Raw genomic sequence first — 12,082 nt, 5'->3', positions numbered from 1 at the left:
GAAGTATATAGGGAAGGGGCCCGGAAGTAGGAAGAGTTATTCTGTGTGCCTATTGGTCCGTCCTCGACAACAAAGTCAAAACATAAACAAAAACTGCAGACTTGAGGTAGGAGTCAAAAGAACTACAGGAAATGTTTCAGGATGCGTGGAGGACTACAGTACAAAACAGGAGCAGTTTCTGATCGACAGTGATGATATATATGATTTTTTTTAAATGTATCCATCAAAACTACGTTTTTCAAATTGATTTGTAAACTTTACATTTTCTGTCAATATATTGGTCAGAACATCAGCAATCAGTGGTCTAGGACTAGGACTTTGCAAAATTGAATTTAGTAGGACACACGACTCGACTCAACGCCCATCGCGATAAATATCGTACGGTGGCCTCTGTATCGTGAGGTTGTAGCCAATAGCCGGCCCTACATGCGACTCCGATGGTAGGACACTGAACGTGTATTTGACAAAGCATTGTTAAAGTGTACATGACCATGCTATCCATGCTGTCAATCATATAGGGACACTGTATCTTATCACTGGAGTGATTTCAATCATCAGATATTTTTGTACTCACTGTAGTTTTAAAACACTTAACGTGGTGTTTCTAGGTCATTTGTTATCAACCGACCACCAGCAGTTCTTGAGAGGGTTCCAGGTGGTCCCCCGCTAAATGATGGAGAGTTGGTAACCAAATGGACCCTTAATAGATCTTTAACTCTTGAGAGTGTAAAATGAAACCAAAAGGGTCCATTTGGTTTCATTTTAGAATTTGTTTTCATGGTTTCATTTAAAATGATTGTTAAACATCTGCATTACTTTTCAAGAAGTCTACACTTTAGAATTAGAATGTAGAATAGTTTTTACTACTGATCAACGTTTGCCTAATGGTACCAACATCAATACAGCATGGAATTGTGTACAAAATATTCTTTCATTTTGGGTTAGAGAGGCTAAATGTCATCAAATAGTGGTCTGTGGCTCAGATGCTGAATAAACAACGGACCTTGATATGAAAAGGGTTGAAAACCTCTGATTTAGGTAAAGCCAACATTTGAAATGAAAAGCACTTCCTCCATAAACACACTTCAACTTCTGTTAAGTGTACCAAAGCTGAGTTCTTAGAATTACTAACCACGTACCCGCACAATACATTTATAAAATGACTTTTATTTATTGCATTTTCACGTACAGTAAATATATGATAGTGTACTCTGCACGGATTATTGCACAATTAAAATGTGAAAAAGTGATCTCTTGATATTCTTGAAGTTTATTCCCATCTGGGTATTAAACATAGTACAACCTGATTCTGTATACAGTTTAATGGTAAAAATATACAAACATATGGAAAGATAAGATACAAATCAATGGAATATTTTAAAATGCCTGTTCATGCCAGTCTTCCAATTCATATTTGACTAAAACTGAATAACCCCAAAAGATCATTGTAACACACAAAAACTGAAAAGTTTCAATTATTGTACATTGTGTGCAACTTGTGTAACAAAGTGGATTAATGTAAATAATATTGCGTTTCTCAACTAATAGCAATAAAATATAAATTGTTGTGAAATAAAACAGCATTGGCACAATGTATGGGGGAAGTTTTGTTAATAGTTTTGTATTTTTTAATTGGAGTCTTCCATAATACCACAATTTTTGTAAACCATTTTTTTCACCCAGTGTCAATTATCTAATGTAATCCATGGGTGCTACACTCCCTCTGCCAACCTGGGGAGAGCAACGGAGTGACCTCATGCTTCCTTCACTGCATGTCCAAGCCGCTTCTTTTCACCTGACAGGGGAGAGTTTCCCCGGTTGGATATAGCGCGTGGAAGGAACGCGTTATTCCAACCAGTTCCTTTCCCCTCCATCAGGCGCCCCAGCTGGCCAGGGGGAGGCCGTTTAGACTAGAGACATAGGATTACTGCATGTTTTTTGTGACGGTGCCTACCCTAGAGCCAAATTCCAATACCCAAAATCTCGGCCACTCGCTCACTCTCACTCACTCCAGTTACAGTGAAATCGGTGACCTGCCGAAATTTGTGACCATCTTGTGAACGCCCCAGGGGTTCAGAATCAAACTAGTTAACATAGCATCACAATCACTTCAACCACTTTATCCATGTGTGTGTTTGGCTATTCGAAAAACAACAGATATACAAGCTCACGGCGCGACACTTAGTGCCACACTGCGAGCTTGTGAGTCTGCTATTTTGGATATATATATAATACATCAAATGTTTGGAAAATCTTTAAATCTTTTTCTTTTCTTTCTTTATTCTCTTCTGGGGGTCCCTCCCTGCAGGCACAAAACATTTTCAGATGGGGATCGACATGAAAACGTTTGAGAACCACCTGCCATAGAATCTATATTTATAGCTGTTTATTCTGCTCCAATAACCTGCGCATCATCAGTCTCAGCCGCTGACTCCACCTCCACCTTCTCCTCCACCACCTCCTCCTCCACCTTCTCCACCACCTCCTCCTCCTTCTCCGTCTGTTCCTCCTGCGGCGGTTCTGCAGCAGCAGAGTCGTCCGAGTAGAGGTTAGAAATGTTCCCGTCCTTCCACGTGACCACGATGTCGCCGGGTTTGAACGCCTCCGCCGCGTCGCCGTTCATGCCGTTCACCCCGTTCACCCCGTTGGCCTTGTGGTGTCCGTGAACCTGCGTCAGGGGGTTGGGCGATAATGCAGATGAATATCGTATCGTGATACCATATTCAGAGGTATTGTATCGTGATACAGTGAATGCACATTCTATGATTTGCGGTTGAAGCGGTTCTATACCTCAGTGGTTCCCAAACCTTTTCATGTAAAGAACCCCCAAATTGACACTAATTAGCCCCCATTTGAAAATATATGCCAGGGACCCCCATAAGAGACATTTTTACGCTCTAGTAGAGATTCTCAACCCGTTTAATTGCAAGGACCCCCAGGTTGACATGCATTAGTCTATGGCCCCCCATTTAATGGCATTTCTATTTCTGGGAGCCCCCAATTTATATTGTAAAATCAATGTTAATTTAACTCTGAGAGTGTACAGATGGTTCCATTTGTACACTCTGAGTTACAGACCCATAAGGGTCCATTTGGTTCCAAACTATCATTTAGCTGGGGACCCCCTGGAACTCCCTCAGGGACCCCTGGGGGTCCCCGGACCCCACTTTGGGAACCACTGCTATACCTTAATTTATACTTTTGTAGAACGACGGTTTCGTTAGCCTAATTCGTTGTTCTAAATGTTCTGTTACTCCTTTTTCTGTTAGTTTCTGTTACCCTATAGAGGGTATGCGCATGCTTAAAATAAATGGCACATCGAGTGACAAATCGAGTGGCAAAGCAACATGCAAAGTGAGTTTAACATTGTTTAACGTTGTTTAATGCAATCAGATAGGACTTTTCTGTGTGGATGTATGGGCTGTCAAGGCCAGAAAGTAGTTTTTTGCCACTCAGTAGGCGTTCCTGCGTAACTTCCGGGTTTGATGATGATGTCACGCGCATACCCTCTATAGTGGTTGTACTGTTAAGTCACTTGAACGATAACCCTAAAAACCGCATGAAAAAAACATAGTGATAACATCCTGTATCGTGATATTATATTTTTCCATATCACCATCCATCCCTAACCTGCATCGTGTCTTCCTGTGGCCCGCCGGGGGGGGCCTCGGCGCCGTTGCTGACCACCACGACGACCTCTTTGTGGTCCGTGACCTCTGTGGTGACCCCTGCGGTGACCTCTGTGATGATGAGCTGCACTTCCTCTGCCTCGGGTTTTTGAGCCAACGCGGCGGCCGCCTTGTACTTGGCTATCTTCTTCCTGTTCCTGTACGGAAGAGGATACAGAGCTGGTTATATAAGGCCCGGGCGGCTAGTGTAGCGGTCCAGGCACCTTCAGAATGCTGCCCTGTAGGCCCGGGCGGCTAGTGTAGCGGTCCAGGCACCTTCAGAATGCTGCCCTGTAGGCCCGGGCGGCTAGTGTAGCGGTCCAGGCACCTTCAGAATGCTGCCCTGTAGGCCCGGGTGGCCTAGTGTAGCGGTCCAGGCACCTAGGCTGCTAAGGAGAGGATATAGAGCTGGGTATACTATAAGGCCCGGGTGGCCTAGTGTAGCGGTCCAGGCACCTAGGCTGCTAAGGAGAGGATATAGAGCTGGGTATACTATAAGGCCCGGGTGGCCTAGTGTAGCGGTCCAGGCACCTAGGCTGCTAAGGAGAGGATATAGAGCTGGGTATACTATAAGGCCCGGGTGGCCTAGTGTAGCGGTCCAGGCACCTTCAGAATGCTGTCCTGTAGGCCCGGGTGGCCTAGTGTAGCGGTCCAGGCACCTTCAGAATGCTGTCCTGTAGGCCCGGGCGGCTAGTGTAGCAGTCCGAGCACCTAGGCTGCTGCGGGTTCGACTCCCGATCCCGACGACCTTTGCCGTGTGTCAACCCACCCCATCTCTCTCTCCCCCCATTTCCTGTCACCATACTGTACGCTATCCAATAAAGGATATTAGTTCAAAGTTAAAAGTAAAAAAGTATTGGAAATTGGAAATACTCAAGTAAAATACAAATACCTCAATATTGTACTTAAGTAAATGTGATTGATTGATTGAAGTATTTATTAACTGCAGGATGAGCAACTCAATACAAAAACTGTTACTGTGGACGACACCATAAAGCATTACACTTGTTTACAATAGGGTCCACCATTTTCAATTCATCAGAACATTTAGAGACGTAAAAACACTTCTATAGGCTATAGACTTTACGGGATTTGAATTGCAGCCATCCCTATAGGTGCCCTTTGTGAGCGGTTTTGAAGGAGTCAAGGGATTCACATGTCTTAATGACTGTTGGTAGGGCTTTCCACATTTTGGTGGCATAGGAGCGAAATTAATTTAGTCCCTTGTTTGTGCCGTATCTGGGTTGCACATGTTGTTTGTTTGTTGTACTTAGTTATACATGTAGTTATGTTCCATGGAGACAGATAATACGTACTTGTTGGCCATGGATCCCATTCCCAGCAGCAGGAAGCCCACCAGGAGACAAGCGAAGGACAACCCCAGCATGGCAAACTTCCACGGTGTTGCTGTGACAGACAGAGAGGGAGATCTTATCACACCATCACTGTATACATTACAATTAAATCTAACTTCCACGAGATTGGGCTCAAACAAGGGGTTAAATTCATTTCGCCACTAAAATGTGGAACGGCCTACCAACAGCCATTGAGAAATGTGAACCCCTAAACTCCTTCAAAACAGTTCTCAAAGAGCATCTACGGGTGGCTGCCCCCCCCTATTTTTCCACAGTGTAAAGGCCTACACATTTTCCCCCTTTTTGTGTATATTATCTGTATGTCTTCAAATGTTCTGATGAATTGAAGATGGAGGACCGTGACGTACAGTAAACAAGTCTTAGTGCTTTTTCTGGTTTTATCCTCGTAGCAGTTTTTGTATTGACCTGTATTTTCATTTGAACTGTACCCATTCTACAATAAACATTTCCAATCAATCAATCAAGACCACAAGCACATCTTATCACACCATCACATAAATGAAAAGTGCAGCAGGACATTTACGAGGTAATCAAAGACATTTGAGCAATTCTTTACTGCTTGGAAGGAGTAAAGGTTTTACTGCCATGTGAATCTTCTCAGCAAAATGCTACTCTATAAATGTGTCTTTTTATGGGTTTGAGACGAGGGCGTGATGAGGGCAGTCCTTCTGTCTGCACGACAATGTTGCAGTTCCACCCAAAGAAAGGTCTTTCACCCCTCTGAAAAAGGGTTACAAAATCTATCTACTGTATAAATGCACCAAGTCTCTGTCTGTACTGTATGTCTGCCTGTGTGTGTGTGTGTAATCCACGTAACTCGAGAACCGTTCGCCCCACCGACTTCAAATTCGACACATACACCACCGCAGGGAGTGCAGTGCCCGGTGTCGAGTCGGTCGGACCTATATACGGTTGTCCAGAACCTCCCCAAAAAGGCCTCTGCCCGGGCTCTGGACCGGGCCCCTGCCCAGCGTCCATATATGGAACTGGCCTGTTCTAACCTCACAACACTCCATATTTGGGTATGCCTGACACAGAACTCCACAAGCTGGCTGCATATACTCCATATTTGGGCATGCCTTACAAAGAACTCCATAAAAGGGAGACAGATATAATGTCTGGGTGGGCCATGCATTTCTAACTTGCATCATTCCAAGTAGGCCAGTGCCCAACGGGCACCGCTGTAGAGGCCCCACGGGCACTGTTCTAGTGTACTTAAAGTACCAAAAGTAAAAGTACTCATTGTGTTTTGAAGAATGTCCCATTTCGAGTTTTCAAATGTATAATGATCTTTTGAAAATAGCACATCTACAAGTTCACAATGCGTTGCGATGTGACGCATTGTGAGCTTGTAGATCTGCTATTTTCAAATGGCCGAAATGTATATAGGTGTTTCCTTGATAATAATGATGTCATCCTGATCACAGTGGGTGGGTCTAATCTCTACCTGTGGCCAGGTGTGTTGCAATGGGGGAACGCCACGCATCTTTTTGACCGTGTCATGTTGTGTGTTAGTTGGTGGCCTTCAATGTTCAACGAAAGAGCTTATGATCGGCTTTTAGTTAATAGGCAAAGAGATATAAATTGCTCCGGACATTACATTTATATGTGCATGGTGACTCAAGTCAACCTCACAGTAGTAGCTGGTATTAAGGCTCTGTAGCTACTAGAGATGTCCCGATACTGTATCGGTATCGGAAAAGTATCGGTATCGGCCCTTATTTGTCATATCGGGTCATATCGGTATCGGTGAATATGCCAGTCTAACCACGATCGTCGACGACGCAGGGGTAAGGGGTTGAAACTATGGCAGGTAAATAAAATGTTGGGGCATATGGAGTTTGCTTTGGAGTTGCCCAAACTGCAAGTGCACAATTGAGTGAGGAGTCTTCTATAAACACAACACGGGATAGCTACAGCTAGATAGCTATAAACACAACACGAGATCACAACACTGGTATCGGTATTGGGTATCGGCTAACACAGAAATTGTGGTATCGGATCGGGAACGAAAAAAGTGTATCGGGACATCCCTATTAGCTACCCATTGATTTACAGCCTCAGCAGTGAGTGAGTAAACGGCACACTTACGGTCTTCGGTGCGATAGTACCAGCGCAGGAACTCTCTCTGCTCATCCGTCATGGCTGCAGGTCCCTGATCCTCTTCCTGGGTCTTCACCTCAAACTCTTCGGGCTCCTTGGACGCCCGTTTGGATCCTGTCAGAGGCCGGGGCGCATCACAAGACACACAAGACACTTTTATTGTCACTTCCACAATAGCCTACAGTACACACTGGGCACACAGGGGCGCATAATACCGTTCTCCACAACTCATGATGCTTTGCATTTAAAAACAATAGACACATTAAAAAAAAGAGGCAGAGCCTTTTAAAAACATTAAAAAGTACAGAGAGCAGACAGCATTGGTAAGAGTGCAATATAGTTAAAGTTCTATTTATCCCCAGCCCCCCCCACCCCCCACCCCTTAGATGAGAAAGCTTGTAGATCTGCTATTTTCGGCTATATTGTTCCCTATCAAAGATTTTGCGCTGTGCTGACCCCCTGTTGTACCTCTGAGGACCGCCTAGTGGTCCCAGACCCCCTGTTGAAGACCCCTGGCCTGCATTACAACACAGGACACTGTCACTCACACGGTAGGTAGACTAAATTAATGGACCTTCACCTTTACCCAAAACGCTGTGATGTTTCCATCATTCACAGGCTCAAGGTCATATCAGTGGCGTGAAGGGGTCAATGCCACGAGGCAGAAACTGGTATATATTGGATTTCTTTCTTAATTTCTCAATAATTATGTAATATTTATATCTTACAAGCGCTACTGAAATGTCTATAGCCATATACAGTATTAAACGCCAGAAACCTTTCTCTGATCTGGGTCTATATTTGACCCATTCTAGGCGGGAACCCCTTGGTGTTATACCCCTTCTGGCCGGTTCTTGTTGCTATGTACAGTATATTAGCATAACATTTTTTTGTAATTATTGAATTCATATTTGAAAGATTTCAGTAAACTTAGTTCAGTATTTAGATGGCATTTTTAGAATCGGCCTCAGTTCAAAATGGGTCGTTAACTGATTGATGTCTCCACAAACATAGACCAGGGGTTTTCAACAAGTGGTCCGTGGCGTGTCTGTGAAGGTGGTCCCTGACCATTAGAATTTGTTGATTTTTTGTAATTTTCTTTCCACTAGTTGAGAAACCGTGAAGTGAATGCCCTGGTGACCTATGATGAACATCCATGTAGTCATTTTACTGACAAGTCGGAGGTCAGGAAATTCAACAGAAAAAGGGAGTTCGAATCTCAAGAGGGGGAAGTGCACCGGATTGTCTGGTTGAGGTCATTATTATTAGGAAATGATTAGTAGTCAATGGACCATTGGTTGAGAAACAGTGGGATGTATACACATGGGATGCATAGCAAGTGTTACAAAAGCACTAATCTTAGCCCATGTCCCCACCCAACACAACAGTGGTCCCCAGGTTGATTCTAAGTCAGGGTGGTGGTCCCTCGTTCACAATCCGTTGAAAACCCTTGACATAGAAGATGTTAAGTTTGCTGAGGAAATTCCTTTATATCTTGCTGCTAAGTCAAATGGACCTCAATGAAAACAAATTCTGTAATGTGCTGAACTGTTGATTCGTTTTAAAGGCAGGCATTACTATCCAGTGTACATGCTGTAAAAAACCCCAGACTATTCATTGGAATGCCAAACAAAAATAGGTTTTACTCTTACGTAAGGTATAACCTTGAACCTTGAGCGGAAGGAATAACAAAATTAGAAACCAGATTGACTTACTGAGGTTTTCTTTGCAGATATCTCCCTCCTCCACAGATCTCCACCGTGTCTCTTTGCTCTGGTGGGACAGGGACAGACGCGTCCCGTCTGTGGACAGCTCCAGAGACGGGTCCTTCTGGAGGATGAGTCTGTCGCCCTCGCAGTCCCAAACCAGTCCTTCTTGGACCCCGTCTTTTTGTGCATGGTCGCCACAGGACACGGTCAGGATGCGGGGGTCTGTGTGCGTCAAAAACTTTTTCATGTCAAAGACCCCCAAATCGACATTTATTAGCCCGCGGACCCCTCATTTGAAAATATATGCCAGGGACCCCCATAAGAGAAGATTTGTATGGCTCTAGCAGTGATTCTCAACCATTTTAATTTCAAGGACCCCCAGTTTGGCATGCATTAGGCTACGGAACCCCATTTAATGGCATTTCTATCTCTGGGACCCCAATTTATATTGTAAAATCAATGTTAATGGTTCATTTGGTTCCATTTGTACACTCTCAGAGAGACACACAAGGGTCGATTTGCTGGGGACCCCCTGGAACTCCCTCAGGGGACTTAACTGGACCAAATTAAAAACTAGAAAAATTAAAACAAAACTGAAACCGTATTGTGCTTTTACAAAACGTAACTAAAACAAACTGAAAAAATGCCCTATATAATTTGTATTTTATATGGTATCTTTATGTTGCGTTTTTATTACACAAGAATAGGCCTACTTACTCTGACCTTTTTGAATCCTGCAGCTGAAAATAACCCAAAGTATGACAAAAACTAAAACCAATAAAAACTAAACTAAAACTAAGCGTTTTCACAAAAATAAAAAACTAGCAAACCCTGCATGCTCAGTAAAAACTAACTAAAACTAACTGAATTAGAAAAGAATAATCAAAAGTAATTAAAACTAAACTATAATGAAAAGAATCCAGTACTATTGTAACCTTGGTCTGCGTGGCGGGCCGACAGGCACCTGGACGTGCCGACACATTTCAACGTTCTCTGGCTGGTCCAGACCCACTGCTGGAGCTCTGAGTCCAGGTTGCACCTCTTCAGCTGGACCAAACCTGACGCAGGGGACGAGTCCTCCAAACACAGGCTGTGGTGGCTGTTGTAGATCATGAAGCTGCTTGTTGCTCCTGCAAGCGTCGTTGTGAGAGTTGTTAATGTTTCAGACTTTCTTACAATGTACATTGTACAATGTAAGTGTAGCCCCCAGCCAAGACCCAGCCCGCAACAGCCCTGCCAATCGGGCTCAGCCCTATTGGCATGTAGGTTGTGTGTTGGTCTGGCGAGTGGGAGCAACGGGTTCAATCCCCGCTTCCGCGTAATGCTACATAAGCATTTAGCACACGCTCTTAATCCAGAGCGATTTACAGACAGTAAGCAAGACCAAAAACATGGTAATACAATCAAATATAAGAACAGTGGAATATCTATATAATGAAACTGTGTATATATACACTATACTTTAATAGTACATCAAATGCAATGAGAAGTGCATTCCATAGTTCTGACCGTAGCACTGAGAGTGGTTAAAACCCATTGAGACCTGAGACCAGATTCTACAAATGAAATGTCTTCTAAATCATGACAGTTTTCTGAAAAACATGTGTTTCTGTCAGTGGTGCTCAAACTATTTCATGTCAAGTACCCCAAACATTATATGTATTTGGCCGCCGACCCCCATCTGAAAATATGTTGTTCCAGGAACCCCCCAGAAGCAAAGATTTGAGTTAAAAACGTTTGCTGTGAAAGAATATATATTCAAAGATTTGCACACATTTTCACGATTTTTCAAAAATAGCAGATCTACAAGCTCGTAACGCATAGCCACGCTATCTCTCTCTCTCTCTCTCTCTCTCTCTCCGGGTCGTCCTCAGACAAGCCTTCCATCGTCACTTCCAGTCATCCCGGTTCTCCATACATCCGGGTAGCTCGTTGGTGCTTTGCGCTCCTGCATCTTGAGTACATCCACATATGTTCGTATGGGACGTCCTCGTGACCGGTGCCCATGTGTTGATTGAAATGAAATGAAATCTATATTTACCCAGGGTATCTGGCTAAGCTCAAGAACTTGTTTCCAGCCAGGCCCTGCTCATAGAACACATTTCATCGTAGTGGTTGATGCCTTGTTCAAGGGCATTTCAGCGGTGGTAATTTTAACGTGTCGGACGGCTGATTCGAACTGGGAACCTTCCGGTATCTAGACCGCGCTCGATCGCGCTCGATCCGTTCGGCCACCGATGCCACTAATTCTGTTAGTCTCGTGGGTGTTGATAATATAGGAGTAGACCAAGCAATTAATTGTGCTTGTATGTGCATGTATGCAAGTGTGCGTGTGTGCGTGTGTGCGTGTGTGTGTGTGTGTGTGTGTGTGTGTGTGTGTGTGTGCAGATTCTAAACATCATACTGAACAGGTGACCATTTCTAATTTCTATAGGATGTCAACACAGTGTCCCATTGATCACTATGGCTCTGCGCGTGGTGTCTCCACAGACACAAGTCACAAGTCCAGAGTACCATGCATGCAGTCATCACTATGCACAGTATACTGCATACTGCAACAGTATATATAAACATTAAACAATATGGAATATTACATGATGTGGTTCCAATACACAACAGTTCCAACAGCACCAGTTTGCTGGCTGGCATCTCCTGGTGTCTTTGGCAGTGTCCTGCAAGTCTCATTCTCCTGGCTGCTATTTTGTCGCTCACCCTGAATATTCCAGCATAAACATGTGTACTCTTGCTGATGTTGAGCACTACCATAGCCATGCTATGAGCTTGTAGATCTGCTATTTTTCAACAGCTAAAGTATAAATAATTGTTAAAGTGGTTAAAAGCTATAAGGTGACACAGATGCGTTCCAGCAGGTCTTAATGGGTCTCAATGAATCTTCTTCAGTTTGTCAGTGAGAAGCGTGATAACTTTACCTGGCAAGAGGAGTAACAGTGAGATCCACCAGGCACCAAACATGTCTGAAGAAGAAGATTGGAGACATACTATAGTGTAAGAGCTATTCCCATACATTTTAATAAAATGATTGCCACAAATCGCCAACGACCTCAGTTAAAAATAATAAGTAAAAGATAATAATAATAATAATTCATCAAAAAGAAATTCATACAGACTAAGCCATCGATATAATAGATTATATTTTACAATTGCATCTGTAGCAGTGGCTCACAGCCTCAGCCTGATGGCTTCAAAAGTCTAATCTTCCCCCCAG

The sequence above is a fragment of the Electrona antarctica genome (assembly GCF_951216825.1).
Source record: "Electrona antarctica genome assembly, chromosome: 3".
NCBI classification, from domain to species: Eukaryota; Metazoa; Chordata; class Actinopteri; order Myctophiformes; family Myctophidae; genus Electrona; species Electrona antarctica.
This window is presented reverse-complemented; position numbering follows the sequence as displayed.